Source organism: Somniosus microcephalus, chromosome 6 (genome assembly GCF_052327205.1).
Source record: "Somniosus microcephalus isolate GS21.2 chromosome 6, FLI_Smic_1.0, whole genome shotgun sequence".
In the NCBI taxonomy this organism is placed as follows: Eukaryota; Metazoa; Chordata; class Chondrichthyes; order Squaliformes; family Somniosidae; genus Somniosus; species Somniosus microcephalus.
In genome coordinates, this window is record NC_140992.1 from 25,859,209 (window position 1) to 25,883,502 (window position 24,294).

At 47.0% G+C, this 24,294-nt stretch overlaps 1 protein-coding gene across 2 annotated transcripts in view; it reads left to right on the forward strand.

The window, feature by feature from the left end:
* Positions 1-247: 247 nt before the first annotated feature.
* Positions 248-24,294, forward strand: part of LOC147115544 (phospholipid scramblase 1) — a 123,211-nt gene continuing 99,164 nt past the window's right edge. The window contains exons 1-2 of one of the 2 annotated variants that reach the window (XM_085989857.1): positions 248-460; positions 5,308-5,365. The gene's annotated coding sequence lies outside the window, so the exon portion shown is untranslated. The remainder of the gene's footprint in view (positions 461-5,307; positions 5,366-24,294) is intronic. The other variant, XM_085989856.1, reaches the window with a different exon arrangement.

The window sequence follows — 24,294 nt, forward strand, 5'->3', positions numbered from 1 at the left end:
TCTAATGAAGGAGATGCAGCTCAAACCTTTCCCTTGTCAAATGCTGACTGTCCAGTTGTGCATTCCTAGCATTTCAAAAAAAAAAAATCGGATTAGCATCAAAAACCCTTTTACTTGATAAACCGGTTAACTATTACTGCAGTGACAATAAACGTTTACTGCCTGGCTCGGTGACCATTTGTCGACAGGGTGTGTTTTATTTAAATGAGGATGAGTGGGGAAACAGGAAACTTGGAAATTCAAAGTGGATGTTGGCTTCCGGATCACAGGCTATTATCCTCTTCTCCTGTGCGAATACCGCTAGCTTCGTCACTCGGTTACGCTGAGTTTGAAAGACCGCCCACATGAATTGCTTCAACAACATTAGCGGTATGATCAGGTGACGTTCCTAGTTTCACAGAAAGATTCAGTGGAACAGAAGTGGTTCTGCAGGAGCCGCAAATCCAGTGTCGGGAGGCAGGTAAGAACATGATTCTGTCATTATAATGAAAAGCGAGATGATCGCTGTGGTGAGTTCACCTCCAGCCAGTGGATTTCCCTAGGCTGTGTTGTGTTGGCCCTACACATCGCCCTCTTTCGATGCCAGTTTACTCCGCGCTCCCTCTGTTCCCCCTGACATCAGTAATTCACACCGTCACCTCCCAGCTTTCAAAAGACTCCTAAACACCCTTCTCTTCAACCGTGTTTCTATCCTCTTCCTCCTACTCGGTGTCTGTTTTTGTTCTCCACTCTTAAGATGCTCTAAGGTGTCTTTCCGCACTAAGGTGTCTTTCCGCACATGGTTTGCAATAGAAATGTTGTGCTGCTGGGAGTCCTACCTCCTTCCAAAGAAAGGCAAACTGAAAAGCAACTCGCCCATAAGATCGAGGTCTTCATGCAACAGCACAGAACTGTCTAGCATTTAGTACTAAATGGCACATTGTAAGGTTGGCTTGTGTGAGCAATGTGAATGCCACACTAGTGCAGTAGATAGGTGCTCACTAAGATGGAGCTACATACTTGTAGAAATAGAATCATAGATTCGTAGAATGGTTACCGCACCGAAAGAGGCCATTTGGCTCGTCGAGCCTGTGCCGGCTCTTCAGCTAGCCCCACTCCTCCGCCCTTTCCCAGTAGCCCTGCAAAATTTTTTCCTTCAGGTACTTATCCAATTCCCTTTTGAAAGCCATGATTGAGTCTGCCTCCACCACCCTTTCAGGCAGTGCATTCCAGATCCTAACCACTCGCTGCGTAAAAAATGTTTATCCTCATGTCGCCTTTGGTTCTTCTGCCAATCATCTTAAATCTGTGTCCTCTGGTTCTCCAACCTTCCACCAATGGGAACAGTTTCTCTCTATCTACTCTGTCTAGACCCCTCATGATTTTGAACACCTCTATCAAATCTCCTCTCAACCTTCTCTGCTCTAAGGAGAACAACCCCAGCTTCTCTAGTCTATCCACATAACTGAAGTCCCTTATCTCTGAAATCATTCTCATAAATCTTTTCTGCACTCTCTCTAAGGCCTTCACATCCTTCCTAAAAGTGCGGTGCCCAGAATTGGACACAATACTCCAATTGAGGCTGAGCCAGTGTTTTATAAAAGTTCATCATAACTTCCTTGCTTTTGTATTCTATGCCTCTATTTATGAAGCCCAGGATTGTGTATGCTTTTTTAACTGCTTTCTCAACCTGCCTTGCCACCTTCAACAATTTGTGCACATATACCCCCGGGTCTCTCTGTTCATGCACCCCGTTTAGGATTGTACCCTTTAGTTTATATTGCCTCTTCTTGTTCTTCCTGGCAAAATGTATCACTTCGCACTTTTCTGTGTTAAATTTCATCTGCTACGTGTCAGTCCATTCCACCAGCCTTTCTGTGTCTTCCTGAAGTCTATCACTCTCCTCTTCACTGTTCACTATACTTCCAAGTTTTGTTATCTGCAAATTTTGAAATTGTGCTCTGTACACCCAAGTCCAAGACGTTAATATATAACAAGAAAAGTAGTGGTCCTAGTACTGACACCTAGGGAACACCTTCCTCCAGTCCGAAAAACAATCATTCACCACTACGCTCTGTTTCCTGTCACTTAGCCAATTTCGTATCCATGCTGCCACTGCCCCTTTTATTCCACAGGCTTCAACTTTGCTGGCAAGCCTATTATGTGGCACTTTATCAAATGCCTTTTGGAAGTCCGTGTATGCCACGTCAACTGCATTGCCCTCATCGACCCTCTGATACTTCATCAAAGAACTCAATCAAGTTAGTTAAACACGATTTGCCTTTAACAAATCCGTGTTGGCTTTTCTTAATTAATCCACACTTGTCCAAGTGACAGTTAACTTTGTCCCTGATTATCATTTCTAAAAACTTCCCCACTACCGAGAATAAACTGACTGGCCTGTAGTTGCTGGGTTTACCCTTGCACCCTTTTTGGAACAATGTTGTAACATTTGCAATTCTCCAATCCTCTGGCACCACCCCCGTATCTAGGGAGGATTGGAAGATTATGGCCAGTACCTCTGTGATTTCCTCCTTAACTTCCCTCGGCATCCTAGGATGCATCCCATCCGCTCCTGGTGACTTATCAACTTTAAATACAGCCAGCCTTTCTAATACCTCTTTATCAATTTTTATCCCATCCAGTACCTCAACTACCTCCTCTTTCACTATGACTCTGGCAGCATCTTCCTTGGTAAATACAGCTGCAAAGTACTCGTTTAGTACCTCAGCCATGCCCTCTGCCTCCATGTGTTGGTCTCCTTTTTGGTCCCTAATCGGCCCCACCCCTCCCCTTACTAACTGTTTACTATTTATATGCCTATAGAAGACTTTTGAATTCCCTTTTATGTTAGTTGCCAATCTATTCTCATACTCTCTCTCTTTGTCCCTCTTACTTTCTTTTTCACTTCCCCGCTGAACTTTTTATATTCAGCCTGATTCTCACTTGTATTCTCAACCTGATATCTGTCATACACCCCCTTTTTCTGCCTCATCTTACTGTCTTTCGTCATCCAGGGAGCTCTGGTTTTAGTTGCCCTACCTTTCCCCCTCGTAGGAATGTACCTCGACTGTACCCGATCCATCTTCTCTTTAAAGACAGCCCATTGTTCGATTACAGTTTTGCCTGCCAATCTTTGATTCCAATTTACCCGGGCCAGATCCATTCTTAACCCACTGAAATTGGCCTTCCTCCAATATAAATATTTTTACTCTAGATTTCTCCCTGTCCTTTTCCATAGCTAATCTAAACCTTATGATATTATGATCACTGTTCCCTTAAATGTTCCCCTACTGACACTTGCTCCACTTGACCCACCTCATTCCCCAGAACCAGATCCAGCAATGCCTCTTTCCTCGTTGGGTCGGAAACGTACTGACCAAGAAAGTTCTCCTGAATACACTTCAGAAATTCCTCCTCCTCTCTGCCCTTTATACTATTACTATCCCAGTCTATATTAGGATAGTTGAAGTTCCCCATTATCACTCTTCTATAGTTCTTGCACCTCTTAAATTTCCCTGCAAATTTGCTTCTCTATATCCTTCCCACTAGTTGGCAGCCTATAGAATACACCTACCAGTGTAATGGCACTGGTATTATTTCTTAATTCTAACCAAATAGATTCTGTCCTTGACCCCTCCAGGACATCCTCTCTCTGCAGCACTGTAACATTCTCCTTAACCAATATTGCCACACCACCTCCTTTCTTCCCTTCCCTATCTTTCCTGAACACCTTATTTCCAGGAATATTTAAAACCCAATTCTGTCCTTTTTTGAGCCAGGTCTCCATTATCACCACAACATCATATTCCCATGTGGCTATTTGCGCCTGCAGCTCACCACATTTATTTACCATGCTTTGTGCATTTACACACATGTACTGTAAACCTATCTTAGACCTTTTTGTATTCTCTCTTAGTCTGACCCCACCTAATACATTACTATTTTCTTACTCTAGTGCTATCTGTTTCTCCCAATCCTTTGTGCACTTTGTTTCTCCTTTCTAATGCTACACCCTGGTGCCAATCCCTCTGCCAAATTAGTTTAAACCCTCCACAACAGCACTAGCAACGCCCGCCACTTCCCCGCCCCCACATGAAGACATTGGATCTGGCCCTGTTGAGGTGCAACCCATCCGGCCTGTACAGGTCCCACTTCCCCCCCCCGAGAACTGGTCCCAATGGCCCAGGAATCTGAAGCCCTCCGTCCTGCACCATCTCTCCAACCACGCATTCATCTGCTCTATCCTCCTATTTCTATATACTCACTAGCTCGTGGCACTGGGAGTAATCTGAAGATTACTACCTTTTGAGGTCCCGCTTTTTAATCTCTTTCCTAGCTCCCTAAAATCTGCCTGAAGGACCTCATCCCTCTTTTCTATCTATGTCGTTGGTACCGATATGGACCACGACCTTTGGCTGTTCACCCTCCTCCCCTCAGAATGTTCTGCAGCCGCTCAGTGACATCCTTGACCCTGGCACCAGGAGGGAGGCAACATACCTGTAGTGTATGTAACTGTTCTACCTTTAAGAGAACTATTGTATGTAACCGTTCACCTTTAAGAGAACTATTTTAGGTGTGGCACTACTTTATCTTGGCTGCTGTATACTGTAATACCGACGGTGACCACACCGGTATATAAGCGCTGTGTCAGGATTTATTGGGCAGATTCGCCCTGACCTTCGAATAGTAAAGTCCTGTTAAAGTTACTCTTGTAGTCTGTGTATTAATTCGCCATAATACCTACAGACTTTACAATACCATCCTGGAATCACGTCTGCGGCCGCAGAAACGTCTGTCTGTTCCCCTATCTATTGAATCCTCTACCACTATTGTTTTCCCGATCTTCCTCCTCCCCCCCCCCCCCCCCCCACACTGTGGTGCTGTGGACTTGGCTCTGGCTGTACCCCCCAGAGGAACCATCGCCCTCACCAGTATTCAGTACTGATACTGCAAAGTTCAGCATTCATCAGTGGCATTAATCGCATTGTGATAGTGTGCCTTCCTGCTCCAATGGGCTATATCATATGACAGTTTTATACTTCATTGAAAATTTAGTGTGTATTTACTTTTCAGAAGAGCCCAGTTCCTCTTTATATGGCTGTGTGGGAGTCCTAATCCCTCATCCCATTGTGAAGGTAATGACTCACTTTGCACAAACTCCACAGATGGTAATAACTTGCCAATACTTTGCCAGACATTAAGCTATGGAATGGTATTACAGCTGAACACAAACCTATCCACAGCACACATGCTTCCAGCAGTTTAGGAGTAGCATATCCTAACTGAATTTTATCTCCCTCCTCGTTACCCCTCCTTGTTATCCAGGGATACTGAGGTGCCCACTGCAATCTTGGCAGAGATCGCCTAATTTAACACAGACCAGGTACTGAATTTGTGAAGCCTGTGACACATAGGATATTGGAGTCAATTTATTCCATGGCTTACATGAATAAGATTGTAAATTCATCAAGTGGGGATTCTATGTATCACCCAAAGGTAAATCCTTTGAGTAAATATTTAACATTTGCTATCTGTAGCTGCATTGATACAGCCATTTTTCCATTGATGTAATGTAATTTATGATGTACATCAACGCAACAATTGCAGAATAAATCAGAAGGCTATCAGGTGTCCTAAAGCCTCGAAGTATTAGACCATCAGGAATCCATCTCCCATCAGCAATATAAATTCAGCCAATGTTGCTGAATCCTAGCCTTGACTGAACAGCCAAGTCATTCAGAAGAATGGGTCAGGAAAGGTAGGGTTGCCAACTCTGGTTTGAGGCATTCCTGGAGGTTCACCATGTGACGTTCTAACCATGTGACATTTGACCAAGTGACGTCTGCAAATGTTACTGCATCTCTCTCCTTGGATTCTGGTTTGGACTCGGGTTCTGTGTGAAGGTGACAACTCTGCACTGGGAGCCTCAGTCAGAGCCCATTTGTAGTTGGATTTCACTTGTCAAAACTGGTCGACACAGACCAACCTGAACCAAACCGTGAGATCTAACTTAAGGGCAGCGGGCCCAGTGTTTGGGACACTTCTCGCACAGCACATCACCCTAAACTCAGCTCAGCACTAACATTTCTAAACCACTCCCTGGACTCTGACTCAATAAGGGAGAGTTTTCATAGAATGATAGAAATTAGAGCACAGGAGGCGGCCATTAGGTCCCCAGCTCTTGTGCGAGTGCTGGCACTCTCTTCTGTAACCCATTCTCCCCAGATCCTTTTAAATTCTTCCTGTTCAAATATTTATCCCATTCCCTTTTAAGTGATGTTCTAGTTACTATCACAATAGTAACTTCTGGTGAAGCATCCCATGATCGAATACCCGTCAGTTTAGGAACCTTCCTTCGCCCTTCCCCCTTGGTTCTTCCACTGGGAATCCTCAGTCTCTGTCCCTATTTACCCACAAGTTTCACTCATCCGTTTACTCGCTGTTCCTCTCATGGCGCCGCTCCTACTCACCAGGTTGTTGCTGCTGCTCCTGGCTCTGCAGAAAATGCTGATCCCCATGCCAACACCATTTCCCAGTCTCCCTCTCTCCACACCATTCCCCAGCCTCACACTCTCTCCCTGTGACTCCCCCATCCCCCTTTCTCCTCCTGAATACCATTCTCATTCCCAAGTGTCTTTCTCTCTCCCTGACCCCATTCCCCAGTTCCTCTCTCTCGCTCCCTAACCCCATTACCCAGTATCCTTCTCTCCCTGCAACCCCCAAATCTAATTCATAGAAACATAGAAGATAGGAGCAGGAGTAGGCCATTCGGCCCTTCGAGCCTGCTCCGCCATTCAATGAGATCATGGCTGATCATCCAAATTCAGTACCCTGTCCCTGCCTTCTCCCCATATCCCTTGATCCCTTTAGCCGTAAGAAATATATCCAACTCTTTCTTGAATATATTTAATGAACTGGCCTCTACCGCCCTCTGTGGCAGAGAATTCCACAGGTTCACCACTCTCTGGGTGAAGAAATGCCTCCTCATTACAGTCCTAAATGTCTTACCCCTTATCCTTAGACTATGACCCCTGGTTCTGGACTCCCCGGCCATCAGAAACATCCTTCCTGCATCTAGTCTGTCCAGGCCTGACAGAATTTTATAGATTTCGATGAGATCCCCTCTCAATCTTCTAAACTCCAGTGAGTATAAGCCCAATCGACACAATCTCTCCTCATACGTCATTCCTGCCATCCCAGGTATCAGCCTGGTGAAGTTTCGCTGCAGTCCTTCCATGGCAAGAACGTCCTTCCTCAGGTAAGGCGACCAAAACTGCACACAATACTCAAGGTGCGGTCTCACCAAGGCCCTGTACAACTGTAGCAAGACATCCTTGTTCCTGTACTCGAACCCTCTTGCTACGAAGGCCAACATACCATTTGCCTTCTTAACCGCCTGCTGCACCTGCATGCTTACCTTCAGCGACTGGTGCACAAGAACACCCAGGTCTCTTTGCACTTCCCCTTCTCCCAATCTATTGCCAGTCAAATAATAATCTGCCTTCCTGTTTTTGCCGCCAAAGGTCTCTTTGCACTTCCCCTTCTCCCAATCTACTGCCAGTCAAATAATAATCTGCCTTCCTGTTTTTGACACCAAAGTGGATAACCTCACATGTATCCACATTATAGTGCATTTGCCATGTTTCTGCCCAATCACCCAACCTGTCCAAATCGTACTGGAGTTTCACGACATCCTCCTCACAGCATACCCTCCCACCCAGCTTTGTATCGTCTGCAAATTTGGAGATATTACATCCAATTCCCTTGTCCAGATCATTAATATATATTGTGAACAGCTGGGGTCCTAGGACCGATCCTTGCGGTACCCCACTAGTCACTGCCTGCCACTCGGAAAACGGCCCGTTTATTCCAACTCTTTGCTTTCTGTCCGCCAACCAGTTCTCTATCCAAGTCAATACCTTGCCCCCAATCCCATGTGCCTTAATTTTGCACGCTAATCTCTTATGTGGGACCTTATCGAAAGCCTTCTGAAAGTCCAAATACACCACATCCACTGGTTCTCCCTTATCTATTTTACCAGTTACATCCTCAAAAAATTCCAGTAGATTAGTCAAGCATGATTTACCTTTTGTAAATCCATGTTGACTTTGTCCGATCCTGTCACTGCTTTCCAAGTGCTCTGCTATTACATCTTTTATAATGGACTCTAGCATTTTCCCCACTACCGATGTCAGGCTTACCGGTCTATAATTCCCCGCTTTTTCTCTACCACCTTTTTTGAATAGTGGGGTAACATTAGCTACCCTCCAACCCATGGGTACTGTTCCAGAGTCTATCGAGTTCTGGAAGATGACCAGCAATGCATCTACTATTTCTAATAATAATAATAATAATTCAACTTTATTGTCATTGTACAATGCACAAGTACATGAACAACAAAATGTGATCTTGCAAGCTCCCATGAGTCCAGTACAAATAACATTAACTGTAAATAGCACCGTCCTGGGAGAAGCAAAGCCGCTGCGTCTGTGCGCGCCGCCATTCCATTTCCACCATTCCGACAATCTTCAGCCCAACGCCCGGGCCTGCTCACCAGCCGCGCCTCCCGGGGCTCCTTCTGTGACCTTCTCACCAACTGCCCCTCCTCAGGGCTCTTTCCGTGACCTTCTGCACCTGGTCTTCCCTGATGGTCACCCCTCCATGGTACTAACCAGGCCTGGCTCTGCTTAGGCTTCCAAGCTTTGCCAGTGACCCTGTCCCTAGTCCCAGGAACTTCCTTAAGTACCCTGGGATGTAGATTATCAGGCCCTCAGTCTGTCTCTCTCTCCACGCCATTCCTCAGCTTCTCTCTAGCCTCGTGACGCCCCCATCCACAATCTCCCTTTCTCCTCCTCATTCCCCAGTCTCTCTCTTCCTCATTCCCCAGTCTCTCTCCCTGACCCCAGTCCCCAGTCTCCCTGACCCCATCCTTACTCCCCAATATATCTCTCTCGCTGGCCCATTCCCCAGTCTCTCCCCCCCATGACCCCCATTCTCATTCCCCAGTCTCTCTCACCCTGACCCCATTCCCCAGTCTCTCTCTCACCCTGACCCCATTCCCCAGTCTCTCTCTTACCCTGACTCCATTCCCCAGTCTCTCTCACCCTGACCCCATTCCCCAGTCTCTCTCTCACCCTGACCCCATTCCCCAGTCTCTCTCTCACCCTGACCCCATTCCCCAGTCTCTCTCTCACCCTGACCCCATTCCCCAGTCTCTCTCTCACCCTGACCCCATTCCCCAGTCTCTCTCTCACCCTGACCCCATTCCCCAGTCTCTCTCTCACCCTGACCCATTCCCCAGTCTCTCTCTCACCCTGACCCCACTCCCCAGTCTCTCTTTCACCCTGACCCCATTCCCCAGTCTCTCTCTCACCGTGACCCCATTCCCCAGTCTCTCTCTCACCCTGACCCCATTCCCCAGTCTCTCTCTCACCGTGACCCCATTCCCCAGTCTCTCTCTCACCCTGACCCCATTCCCCAGTCTCTCTTTCACCCTGACCCCATTCCCCAGTCTCTCTTTCACCCTGACCCCATTCTCCAGTCTCTCTCTACTTGACCCCATTCCCTAGTCTCCCTCACTCCTCCTGACCCCTATTCTCATTTCCCAGTCTCTCTCTCTCTCTCCTTATCCCCATTCCCCAGTCACCGTCCCCCTCGACTCCCGAGCCCCCCCACCAATTCCCGATTGTTCCCGGCACACCAGCTGGACCCGGCTCTCTGTCCCTGATACCACGGAATGGTGAAGGGCGCTGCCGCGGTAGGAAATTTAAAGCACGACGATCGCCCGGGCTAAATGGCAGCAATGCCCAGGAGATCCTTGCCCCATTCCGGTAGACTCCCAGGCGTTCTGGGAGGGTTGGCAACCCTAGGGAAGGGGGAAGAGGAGATGAAGAATCTTGACTTTAAAAGGTGGCTTCTGAGTACCCAGAACAGGAAATTGAAACTGAAAGTAATCACTGGCACAGCTACAAGGCATAACTCACTGCTCATCATTTAGTCAATCTTGCTTTTTTGTTTTCAACAATGAAAGACTTTGTAAATCTGATTTACTAGGTACTTTATTGAAAAGCTGCACTTAAAGAATTGTTTATGAACCTAATAAACTCTGCAGGTATGTGCTTCAATTAAAGGGCCTCTTTTATGGGGTAACAACTTTGCATTAAAGACTGGAAATAAAACTAAAAAAGAAAGGCAGAAAAATACATTAGACAATTCAAATAGTCTTTAGCAAGGTTGACCAGCCTACGCTAGTGTGCAATCATTGGGAGGGATTCCACCTGTAATCCTGATTTGGCGATTATGTAAAACAGGCTGCCAATTCAATGGAAGTAAAAACTGGGTGAGTAACATGGCTGTCGATTTGCTATCACTGGTTTTACACTGTTGCGCAAAACCAAGATTATCCCCCTGTTTTAAGACTCTTAACTGCAGGTTGATCATAGTCTTCCATAGTTTGTGTCCTAAAGGACAAAGGGGTAGAGAGAAAAACACTCCTCAATTGCTTATCCTTCCCGGGGACATGATATTAAAAATATTGTTAATGCCTCCAAAATTAATATAACTTTTGTGCATTGCTCAGCAATCATGCCAATTTCACACGAACAAATCCCAATGAATTTGAACTTGGATTGGGTTTTGGCGGTGCCAGTATGAATCGGTGCCCCAAACCCAACGTGAAATCTGGAGTGATTCTCGCTGCGTTTGATCGCTGGTGTGTGAATGCGCTGTAAGAAAGCTGGTTGTGCTGTAACCTTGAGATTGAAAGAAGTATGACTTTTAAAAAAAAAAATCTGAATGTTCATATCTAGAGTGAGCTAGAGCCTAATTCTCTTTGATCTCTCTGTTGTCCCTGTTTCTTGAGCCAGACTGGCCTTGGGTTGCAACAGTTAAATCTTTGTGCTGTAGCAGTTCATGCCTGGGGTCTCACAAACACTCATACAGTTCAATTAACCATCTAACTGTTTAGCAAAGCAACACGTGTGTGCAGCACTGTCAATGCCCAACGCATTACCGGCACCCGGCTACCGACCATAGAGCACATATACCAGAAACGCTGTTTACAGAGGTCGCGGTCCATCATCAAAGACCCTACCCACCCCAGCCACAGTCTGTTCGCCCTCCTGCCATCTGGGAGACGCTACAGATGCATTCGCACCCGTACGACCAGATTTAGGAACAGCTTCTTTCCCAGGGCTGTCATCCGACTGAACTCCACAAATAAACTCTAAAGCCTGCACATCTGCCAATGCACTTTATTAAGGTTATGTTTATGTTAATGTATTACAAGCCAAATGTATGTTGAATGTTTAAATGTCTTAATCTAAATGTACACCCTCGGGAGCCGCAAGCCTACATTTCGTTGTACTGCACTTGTGCACTAACAATGATAATAAAAGTTGATTTGATTTGATAAGCCTTCTTTCAGAAACAACTGCTGCTGGATGCAGACCAAGGTAAACTTTGTACTAGCTCATTTGTAATTCAAGGTAGGAGTAATTTAAACTCTGGTGTGACCTTGTGTCAGGATAACTGCTGGCTCGTCACCATAGGCCATGGGGGCAAAAAAAGTAGATCCAAATCTGGCTCTTGTAATACTTTTAATGAAGACGGATTAGATTTGACTTTGTTTAGTTCGCAGATAAGGATTTGAATTCATACTTAAATTCAGATGGCAACGAGTTAAACTTTGTAAACTAAACTACGTAACTCTCACCAGCCCCACCTTGGGTATAAATCTGAGGCCTCATTTCAAGACATAAGGTGAAAATAGCTGTGGAAATTTGACACCCAGTTCCCACATTGTGCCCTTTGTGGGGACAAAAAGGCTGTTGCTACCTAACTCTGCACGTTGTTTTCTAATCCTAAATGAATCCGTACAAGTGGATTAGTTGAACAGATATGAATGACACGAATGCTTTTTTTAAAGGGAGAAATTAATTTTTAGATAATAAAAAATGATGGTTGTGGTAGCTTCTTTTCATTTCACATTTCTTCAGCTGGATGCCATCTTCTGGCCAAGGTGAATAGGTGAAAGTGGTTACATAGAAGGGCAGAGACAGTAGTGGCTATTTCTCTTCCACCGTTACTGTGGCCAGAATTTTCGGAGGTAAGAACGGGTGGGTTAGAGGCGTGGGGGGGGGTGAAAGTTGTACAAATGTAAAACCCGACTCCAACTCGCCCACGTTCACCTTTCACTCGGGGGGCGGGGAGCCTCTCCTTTAACCTGGTTTTGCAGGTTTTACTGCAGGCGGAAGGGGATCCCGGGGCTCGGGATTCCCGGTAGCTGCAACAAAGCAGGCTCAGCCTCGGGGAGCAATGCTTGTGGGCCGTGAGGAGAAGGAGTGCTTCCTCCCGGCCCCCCCCCCACCCAAGCTCCCTCACCATCAGCCTGGCCCTCCCCGGAATCGAACCCCCCAGGAATCGAACCCCCCGGGCCTGGAACACCAACACCCCCGCCCCCGGGATCACGGCTCCGCCCCGGGGATCGTACCCCCCCACACCGGGGTCGGAGATTGGTCCCCCCCCCCAAAACCATCCTGCCCCTGCCCCCCCAACCATCCTGCCCCCCCAACCATCCTGCCCCAACCCCTCCAACCATCCAGCCCCCACCCACCCCCACAACCATCCCACCCCCGTCAACCATCCTGCCCCCACCCACCCCCACAACCATCCAGCCCCCACCCACCCCCACAACCATCCCACCCCCGTCAACCATCCTGCCCCCACCCACCCCCACAACCATCCTGCCCCCGCCCACCCCCACAACCATCCCACCCCCGTCAACCATCCTGCCCCCACCCACCCCCACAACCATCCAGCCCCCACCCACCCCCACAACCATCCCACCCCCGTCAACCATCCTGCCCCCACCCACCCCCACAACCATCCTGCCCCCGCCCACCCCCACAACCATCCCACCCCCGTCAACCATCCTGCCCCCACCCACCCCCACAACCATCCTACCCCCGCCCACCCCCACAACCATCCCACCCCCGTCAACCATCCTGCCCCCACCCACCCCACAACCATCCTGCCCCCACCCCCAACTGTTGTATCCGTGTGTTAATAGAGACACGGAAGGCAGGAGCTGGTTTCACAGGTGTTTACTGAACAAAGTCTGGAGGTGAACTAACAGATACAAAACAATATACAGGCTTATATAGCCCAAGTGGCCATTACCGGCATTACAGTACACAGGGGGCTCTTAAAGGCACATACACCACAATTCCTCCCCTTTTAGACAACCAGTACATAATATTTTAAGTAATCATTAATTAACATGTTACAAGAACAATAATCTACACATTGCTGCAGTTAATCAATTATAAGTCAGTCTCTCTGGAGGCTTCCTGACTCGGTCCGGATAACGCCTCGGTGGTGTAGTAGTTTCTGGTGGTGTAGTAGGGTCTTTTGGCAAGGCTGATTCGGCTTGAATGCCAGTGTCGGTTTCATCTGGTTCCAGTATCACCGGATCGGAGGTAGATACTATGGGTATCTCTACTTCATCATTAGGCGTATAGAGTTGTGGTGTAGGTTGTCCCTTTTCGGATGACTCTATGATCTGGTCAGCATGGCCACTTATTATGCTTTCTCCAATGTCCACGGTATACATCAGCGGTCCTAGTCGTGTGCAAATAGTTCCAGGCTGCCATTTCTCGGTACGGTAGTTCCGGGCCAAAACTTGTTGACCTATCTGGAAGGTTCTAGTTGGCCTTTCATTCATGCCTTGAAATTGCCGGTTCTCCACGTCCCTTCTGATGTTTGGCTTGATCAAATCCAGCCGGCATCTTAGGCTTCTATTGAAGAACATCATGGCGGGAGTTTGGTTTGTAACCACATGTGTTGCATTCCTGTATGCAAACAAGAAGTTATCTAGCTTATACTGAAGTTTTATGTCTTCATTACCCATGGCCTTTATGGCCTTCTTGAAGGTCTGGACAAACCTTTCAGCCAATCCATTGGTGGCGGGATGGTATGGGGCGGACGTGTAGTGCTTAACCCCATTGTTTTTTAAGAACTTCCTGAATTCTTCGGACACAAATTGCGGTCCATTATCAGAACAGATCTGTTCAGGCAGCCCATTCCTGGCAAATATGGTCCTTAATACTGTGATGGTTTTTTCCGTGGTGGTGGAGGACATCTTTATTACCTCCGGCCACTTGGAGTGTGCATCAACCGCAATTAAGAACATTGAGTCCATAAATGGACCAGCAAAGTCGATGTGTACCCTTTGCCATGGAGATGAGGGCCACTCCCATGGATGTAGAGGGGCTTGTGGTTGTGAGGGTGCCAGTCAGTTCCTTCTGTAGCCTTTAGATGGCACCTTCACTTGTTTGTTTCCCTTGGTTAATTGTTTCTAGTCTTCTGGGTCTATTAGTTAACTGCCTGTTATCTGTTCATGGGTTTCACCTGGTTTTGTTGGTATATAAGTTCTGTGGTTTGTTCCCTCTTTGCTCAGTCCTCACTAGGGAGTTAGTCTTGACAATGTTCTCTGTCTTGACTAGGTGCTCTGTCTTGACTAGCCTTTGCTCTGTGGCAGCTTGCCTTGACAAGCTGGTTGCCATGGTTGTTGCTTGTATCTAAGTCTGTTGTTCTGCCTTTTGTTCTCGGTCTTGACTAGGTGCTGACAAGTTGCTTAGTGTTGATAAGGTGCTGTTTGGACAAACGTGTTGCTATGTGGAAGCTTGTCTTGAGCTCGGTATTGATAAGCCGATTACCCCTGTGGTAGCTTGTCTCGAGTCTCGTCTCGGCAAGCCGGTTGCCCTTGTGGTGGCTTATCTCGAGCTCCGTCTGGACAAGTGGGTTGCCTCATGGAAGCTGTCCTGAGTTCCTATTTTGACTAGCTGTTTGGTAGCTTGTCTTAAGTTCTTATGTTTGTTGCTGTGTTCCTTGTGTGAATCTAGTTATGTGTGAATCTAGTAAAGTTCAAACAAAGTACTGTATATTTGCTTCTCGCCTCGTTTCTGCACTTGGGTCCAGAACCTACCTCGCCCGGACAGCACGGCCCCGTGTCTACACGGCCCCGTGGCTCCCACTCCCGTCACAGTGGTGGGGCGTGTTGGACCTTCTGGCATCCTAGGCAGCTCTTGGTCATTTCTTCGATGTCTCCATCGATACCTGGCCACCACACAAACGCTCTGGCTAGGTTCTTCATTTTCACTCCACCCAGATGCCCCTCGTGAAGCTCCTTTAGCACTTTATCCTGGAGTTTGGGTGGAATTACCACTCTGGATCCACACATCAAGGTTCCTCGGCACACTGACAGCTGTTCCCTTCTTTGCGAAAATGCTGGCAACAGTGGTTCGCCATGTGCTGGCCATCACTTCACCGTTAAATCGTAGACTCGTGAGAGAGTCGGGTCATTCCTCGTTTCCTTTTCAATGGCAGAATTTGTTACTGGTAGACGTTCCACTATGGTTGAGTGGAACATCTCCACTGGGTCTATTGTAGGTGCCTCTTCTACCGTTGGCAACGGTAGGCGTGATAAACCGTCAGCATTCCCATGCTGTTTTGATCCTTTCTTTTCTATGTCATATTGGTGTGCCCCTAGGAAAAGGGACCACCTCTGTAGCCTTTGCGCTGTCATAATGGGAACACCGTTTTTAGGGTTGAATATGGAGACGAGGGGTTGATGGTCAGTCAACAAGGTAAATTTTTGTCCATGTAGGTAATGGTTGAATTTCTTCACTCCCCATACCAGGCTGAGTGCTTCCCTGTCGATCTGGGCATAGTTACGCTCAGCTGAGTTCAATGAGCGTGAAGCAAAAGCTATCGGCCGCTCCGAGCCATCAGGGAATCTATGCGATAATACCGCTCCTACGCCGTAAGGGGATGCATCGCACGCCAGTCTGATTGGCAGTGATGGGTTGTAATGACCCAAAACTTCCTTGGACGTGATCAAGCCTTTGCATTTATGGAAGGCACGTTTACAGTCTTCGCTCCATTTCCAAATTACTCCCGTTTGTAGCAGTTCGTTAAGAGGGTGCAGAAGAGTTGACAAGTTCGGTAAGAATTTATGATAGTAATTTATCAATCCCAGGAACGACCTTAATTGTGAGACATTTTCAGCTACTGGGGCTTTTATGACCGCTTCAATTTTTTCAGGTGACTTATGCAACCCTTCCTCGTTAATTATGTGGCCACAATATGATATCTGTTTCTGGAAAAATTCGCACTTGGGGCGATTTGCTCGTAGGCCCCGTTCTCTCAGCCTAGTGAGCACCTGCTCCAAATTGGCAAGGTGCTCGTTGTCGTTTTCTCCTGTTACAAGGATGTCATCTAGGTAGCATTGAGTCCCCGGAATCCCTTGGAGGACTTGCTCCATAGCTCTTTGCCAGATAGCTGGAGCTGATGCTACTCCGAAAACCAGTCGATTGTACTGGTACAGGCCTTTGTGTGTATTTATCGTGAGATACTTTTTAGAGGCCTCTTCAACCTCCATCTGTAGATATGCCTGTGCCAAGTCAATTTGGGGGAAACGTTTCCCTCCGGATAGTGAGGCGAAAATATCTTCTATCCTCGGAAGAGGATACTGTACCGTGTGAAGGACCGGGTTTACAGTCACCTTGAAGTACCCATAGATGGAAATTTTTCTCCGTTCTTGAGATTTATCATTATTCAACGTTTTCTTCATGACCGGGACGATGGGTGTTGCCCACTCGCTCCAATCTATCTTGGATAATACGCCTGCCTTTTCCAAATTCTCCAGCTCTGCCTCGACTGCTGGACGAATTGCGTATGGCACTGGCCTTGTCTTAAAAAACTTGGGAATTGCCGCATCTTCCACTTTTATTGAGGCGGTGACGCCTTTCAAGGTTCCTAGCTTCTGTTGAAACACTTCCTTGGCGTTGGCCAAGATGTCTTTTAATCGTTCAGGTATGACGTCATCATCATTTTTTTTCGTACTGGTCACCGTCAGTGCCTGAATGGAGTGCCAGCCTAAACGTATCTTCCTGATCCATTCACGTCCCAACAGCGGTGGACCACCATCTTGCAGAACGTATAAATACAACTTCTGTATTTCCTTGCCGTTGTATACAACAGGCACCCTTATTTTCCCTTTGGGGTATACTTTCTGCCCCGTATATGTTTTCAAGATAATGGATGTGTCTTTCAAAGGTATATGCGGAAATAGCCGCTCCTAATCCCGTCGACTTATGACGGTCAGAGCTGATCCTGTATCTAGCTCCATTTTAACTGGGGACCCCGCTATCGTGAGGGTAACCCAAATGGTCTGGTAATCTTCTTTGGCAATTACATTATGTAATTTGAGACAGCTTAGTCTCTTGTTTCCGGAGTCGCTATCGCTCTTCTGGTCTTCGGAGCTACTGTCCGTCATCATTTGTACCTTCCTGTACTTTTCCTTATTGATTTTTTTCCTGTCCGTGGATTTTTTGTGTCCAGATCGGCATACACGTGCAATGTGTCCAATCTTTCCGCATTGCCTGCATGCTTTGTCCTTGAACCAGCAGTCCCTCTGGTCATGGGTGGATCTGCCGCAGCGATAACATCTCTCGAAACCCTGTGTCATTTCATGGGTGCCGAAGTCCTGTGTCTTTTGCTGTATCTCTGCAGCTCCTCTTGCGGCTGCTTCGTATGATACAGCTATACTGAAAGCCTTGTCCAGTGTCAAATCTTTCTCAGAAAGTAGCCTTTTCTGTGTTCCTTTACTTAGGAGACCGCAGACGAATTTGTCTCGAAGAGAATCTGCCAGTCCTGCCCTGAATTGGCACTGCTTTGATAGCTTCCTTAATTTGGTGAGGTAATCAGCGTTACTTTCATTCTTGTGCTGATTCCTCTTGAAGAATTTGAATCGTTCCGCTACCAGCAGCGGTGTTGGGTTTAAGTGCTCCTGTAGGGTATCAACAATCTCCTTAAAATTCTTGTCCTTTGGTTTGGCTGGAGTGATTAAGTTTCGTAACAGCCCGCATGTCCTTGCGCCCATTAGATTTAGAAGTACTGATGCCTTTTTATCATTTTCTATTCCATTTGCTGTGCAATATACTTCCACTCTTTCCACATATGTGGTCCAATCCTCTATATCGTTATCGAAAGCATTAATATTGCCAGCCTTAGGCATCCTGAAAAAAAAATGGCGCTTCCCGCGCTTTCCCGCCGCTGCTGCTGCTGACAACGCTGTTTTCCGCGGTTTTTATTTACAGGTGGAGACTCGTTCCCGCCAGACTCTCTGGGACTTTCCCCCCCCTCTGCTTGGTCCGAACGCCGACCTGCTTTGCAGCGCTGGCCGTCTCCCGAGTGCTCCCCCCCTCTGTCTCTGTTTGCCTCCGCCTTCGCTGCTCGGCCCCGCTGCAGAGCCAGCTGATGGAGCCCCAGCTCGCCGCCCAGGAAGGATTATTGCAGTACCTGCCACCAGCTCGGCTAGCTGGTGAAACCACAGTTTTTTGGGTTTTTTTTTTTTTTCTTTCTTGCTTTTCTTCGACTTTCGTCTGAGGAATCGATCTCCATGAGGTGCTGCCGAATTGCAGGTAAGTCCGTTTCCAATTCGTCGCCACTGTTGTATCCGTGTGTTAATAGAGACACGGAAGGCAGGAGCTGGTTTCACAGGTGTTTACTGAACAAAGTCTGGAGGTGAACTAACAGATACAAGACAATATACAGGCTTATATAGCCCGAGTGGCCATTACCCGCATTACAGTACACAGGGGGCTCTTCAAGGCACATACACCACACCAACCACCCTGCCCCCGCCCCCGCCCACCCTGCTCCCCCCAACCACCCTGCCCCCCCACCCCGCAACCATCCTGCCCCCACCCACCCCCACAACCATCCTGCCCCCCCACCCCACAACCATCCTGCCCCCACACCCCAACCATCTTGCCCCCCCCCCACCCCGCAACCACCCTGCCCCCACCCCCCCCCCCCCCAACCATCCTTCCCTCCCCCTAAACCATCCTTCCCCCCCCCCCCCCCCCCAAAACCATCCTGGCCCCCGTCCCCTCCCCCCCCCCCCCCAAAACCATCCTGGCCCAGCACTCCTTGTCTTGTGGCCTCCTTGTCCGCATTCCGCGCACGACTGAAAGCCAGCCCGTTAATCAGGCTGACCTCCCGCCGGGGAACCCGCCCTTCACGTCGCACGCACGCTGTGGAGTTAAAACACCACAGTGTGCCGGGAAACCCGATCATCTGGGTTTCCTGCCGTCTCCATGCAGGGGGGCCCCAGCAAAATCCAGCCCTGTGTTTTTAAATAGCACTGTGATTGCTGGACTGAGCATTATGTATCAAACTAGTTAATAAGTTGCAGCATTGGATTGAGGACCTGACACAGATCTTCCATAGGCCCTTGATTTATTACGCCCCACCCTGAGTCTGAGTTGATATCATGTGTTGCTAGAGTGCATGGTTTCAGGCTTCCCTGTCCTTTGACCCGAGAAATCTTACCACAGAGACACCTCTAGCATGTGTGGATGTGGGGAGCCCAACTTTAGGATCTGGATGACGCTAATTTTTTTTGTATTTGTTCTCTGGATGTAGGCCACACTGTCAAGGCCCCATTTATTAGCTTGTTTAATGAAGTGGCATGCTAGTGCACTGGGTGTTGGCATCCTGACAAATATATGCCAAGGAACCAGACGAATCCTTAATATCCTCGCGCAACTCCTCACTAGGAACATTTTGGAGTTTTACCGCCCAGTTTTAGGCTTAGGTGTAGGAGTGAATGATTCCTGAGTCATTGCCAAACTGCCTTCCATTAACCAGTTCTGAATGAATTTAAAGCTACCTTCCAAGCCCTTGATTAGGATTCGCACAAACTACTGAGTGAATAAATTAACCCTGTCTTGCCAAACCATCAAAGAAGAAGCCAGACAACGAATCAAGCGAATCAGGTGCTCACAAAATCACAACTTAAAGTTAAACATTGCCTATACGAGCACTAAATATATATAAATACATGTAGTTGAGGTCATCTAGCAATTTAACTAGTAATTCAATGTATCACAGTGAACCAGCATTAACAGATGCTGAGTATTAATTATAACAGCAATCAGAATCTGATAATTACAATTGTTATTTTATGGTTAAATCCCTAGATAAGTGATAGGTTAACAGCATTAGATAGCCAGTCTAACAAATAGCTCATGGTTTATGTGCATGACCAGCAAGATTCCAGAACATATACAACCATGTCCTTTATGAGCGGCATGGCTGAGTCAATCTCCTTCCTTCCCTGGGGTCCAGACGGTAGCGTCTGGAGCGTTGAGTTGCAGGGTTATCTGTTCCACTTGGATCTTCGGTTCTCGCTGAATCCACCTTACACACAAGCAATGATGTTTGAGCGACCTGGCTTGCCTTTCACCTTTCTTGATCTCAGACACTTGTACAGTTACTTGATACACTTATCTCTGCCTGTACTGGCTGGTATAGCTGCAATTTAACTTCTAACCGCTGACACTCTGTCCTTAAAGGCACCTGGTAAGGGTACCTTTTACATCTGCTAGGCAAATTTTTTTTTACAGAAGAAGACAAACAGAACCTTCTTCTAACTACCAAGAGAAGCTAAGAAAGACAAAGAAGGACTCTGCTTCTGTTATTACTTATACAAGAGACTACTTCTAACGGAGACAAGGAGTATATGCTACTACTGACTGGAGGGGTGCATAGCCCTCTCTTTTTATACCTTCATTTCAAAGAGGAACTCTTTCCCCCCCCCCCCCCATACACTTAATCAATTTGAGTGATGCATGTATCAGAAGAGTTCTGGCCTTTCCTACTAATCATACAAACATAGACATAGAAACATAGAAGATAGCAGCAGGAGTAGGTCATTCGGCCCCTCGAGCCTGCTCCGCCATTCAATGCGATCATGGCTGATCATCCAATTTCAGTACCCGGTCCCTGCTTTCTCCCCATACCCCTGGATCCCTTTAGCCTTAAGAAATATATCCAACTCCTTCTTGAATATATTTAATGAATTGGCTTCTACCGCCTTCTGTGGTAGAGAATTCCACAGGTTCACCACTCTCTGGCTGAAGAAATTCCTCCTCATTTGTGTCCTAAATGGCCTACCCCTTATCCTTCGACTGTGACCCCTGGTTCTGGACTCCCCGACCATCGGGAACATCCTTCCTGCATCTAGTCTGTCCAGTCCTGTCAGAATTTTATAAGTTTCAATGAGATCCTCTCTCATTCTTCTAAACTCCAGTGAGTACAAGCCCAATCGTCCCAATCTCTCCTCATACGTCATTCCTGCCATCCCAGGTATCAGCCTGGTGAATCTTCGCTGAACTCCTCCCATGGCAAGAACATCCTTCCTCAGAAAAGGCGACCAAAACTGCACACAGTACTCAAGGTGCGGTCTCACCAAGGCCCTGTACAACTGCAGCAAGACATCCTTGTTCCTGTACTCAAACCCTCTCGCTACGAAGGCCAACATACCATTTGCCTTCTTAACCGCCTGCTGCACCTGCATGCTTACCTTCAGCGACTGGTGCACAAGGACACCCAGGTCACTTTGCACTTCTCCTTCTCCCAATCTATTGCCATTCAGATAATAATCTGCCTTCCTGTTTTTGACACCAAAGTGGATAACCTCACATTTATCCACATTATATTGCATCTGCCATGCTTTTGCCCAATCACCCAACCTATCCAAATCATCCTGGAGTTTCTCGGCATCCTCCTCACAGCACACACGCCCACCCAGCTTTGTGTCATCTGCAAATTTGGAGATATTACATCTAGTTCCCTTGTCTAGATCATTAATATATATTGTGAATAGCTGGGGTCCAAGGACTGATCCCTGCGGTACCCCACTAGTCACTGCCTGCCACTCGGAAAAAGACCCGTTTATTCCAACTCTTTGCTTTCTGTCTGCCAACCAGTTCTCTATCCAAGTCAATACCTTGCCCCCAATCCCATGTGCCTTAACTTTACACGCTAATCTCTTATGCAGGACCTTATCAAAAGCCTTCTGAAAGTCCAAATACACCACATCCACTGGTTCTCCCTTATCTATTTTACCAGTTACATCCTCAAAAAATTCCAGTAGATTAGTCAAGCACAATTTACCTTTTGTAAATCCATGTTGACTTTGTCCGATCCTGTCACTGTTTTCCAAGTGCTCTGCTATTACATCCTTTATAATGGACTCTAGCATTTTCCCCACTACCGATGTCAGATTTACCAGTCTGTAATTCCCTGTTTTCTCTCTACCACCTTTTTTGAATAGTGGGGTAACATTAGCTACCCTCCAATCCATAGGTACTGTTCCAGATTCCATCGAATGTTGGAAGATGATCAGCAATGCATCTACTATTTCTAGGGCCACTTCCTTAAGTACCCTAGGATGTAGATTATCAGGCCCTGGGGATTTATCGGCCTTCAATCCCATCAATTTCCCTAACACCATTTCCCTACAAATACTGATTTCTTTCAGTTCCTCCCTTTCATCAGACCCTATGTTCCCCGACATCTCTGGGAGGTTATTTGTGTCCTCCTTTGTGAAGACAGAACCAAAATATGTATTTAATTGGTCTGCCATTTCTTTGTTCCCCATCATCTCTGATAAATGAGGAGTTCCTGTGAATGTGATTGAGCCATTGAAGCATTACCTTCCCCTAAGAATAACAGACTTCGTGTCGGCAGTTTATGACCTCTACATATCCGTCGTGCATTTCTCGAGGGCTTTTCCCCTCACAACTGGGGAAATGTGACATCTTTATGCCCATTAAATGCTTTCTCCCTGAATCTGAGTCTTCTAAATGGCTTTACGGCCTCAACATGGATTGCCGTGTGCTTACACAAGCCATCATGGTGTAACTAACTTAGGCTTTTAAATAAGTCATAACGTTTCTATGTTAACTAAAAGCCTTTATGGTTTGATGGTTTGAATTAGCCTGTTTTCCAGCCACTTCCCAGCATTCAGTTCAACATCTGAACTCCATTTTGTGTGTGCAGCTTTCAAGTTAAACTCCATTTTGGGCACATTTCAGGCAGTTTACAGAATCTCAAAGGTACCCGTGCAATTTAGGATGAATTTTCCTACACTATCCACAGGATGCACTGCAGCAAGTCGCCAAGGCTTCTTCGGCAGCGCCTCTCAAACCTGCGACCTCCACCACCTAGAAGTACAAGGGCATCGGGTGCATGGAGACAGCATCATCTCCAAGTTTGCATCCAAGTCAAACACCATCCTGACTTGGAGATATTCCTTCTTCAGTGCTGGGTCAAAACCTTGGAGCTTCCTACCTAACATCATTGTGGGAGTACCTTCACCACACGGACTGCAGTCGTTCAAGAAGAAGCTCACTGCCACCTTCTCAGGGCAACTAAGGATGGGCAGTAAATGTTGGCGTTCCACTTCCTAAGAATGCCCCTCTTGCTACCATGCTGCAGGGTCTGCATGCAAGTGCTTCAGCATGAATAGTGCATTCTTCCTACTAGGGACTGCCATCCCCCTCTTGTCCTCGCTTGGTAATGCCTATATCTGTCAGTCCAGCAGGTACATCCCTTGAAATGCAGTACAGGTATTACATTTAAGACATGATCACACCATCCCACATTTGCGCTGGACTGTTCCCCCTGTGAACATTGCAGGACCCCTTTCTTAGTCTGCATCACCACAATCCCCTCTCATGTTCCTCGGCCAGTCTCTTTCATTTTGCAAAACCCATCCTCTGACTCCCATCTCTGTAATCCACAATGCACCCGCAAAATAATAGAAAGAACTTGGATTTACAGAATGCCTTTCACATCCTGAGGGTGTCTCAAAGCGATTCGCAGCCAACAAATTACTTTCTGAAGTGTAGTCGCAAAATAAACATGAAAATGCCTATTTCGAATATTCTACAACTGAAGTACAAACCTTGAACCCTCTGAGTGAATGTAGCAACTTCTTAATAAACAGGACCTTGAAATATTTGAGCAACCTAGAAATACTGAAGCACTAGCCTCAACCTAGTTTGAATGTACAGTCTGAATCCTTCCCAGTCTAAACCCAACTGTGGAAGTCCTCGCAAGATGCTCCAACACTGAGTAAGTTTGTTGTCTGCTTCATCCTGTCAACATCAATGGAGAGTTCCCCGTCAGTCAGCTTCCTTGAATCTATTGTCAAATTTGAGATTTGTTTATAAATCTCGTTATGATCTGGAATTTACTGCCTGCAAGGGTGGTGGAAGCAGATTCAACAGTAACTTTCAAACGGGAATTGGATACATACTTGAAAAGGAAAAAAATTCAGGGCTACGGGGAAAGAGCAGGAGAGTGGGACTAATTGGATAGCTCTTTCAAAGAGCCGGCACAGGCACGATGGCCCAAGTGGCCTCTTTCTGTGCTGTATGATTCTATAAAATTCGA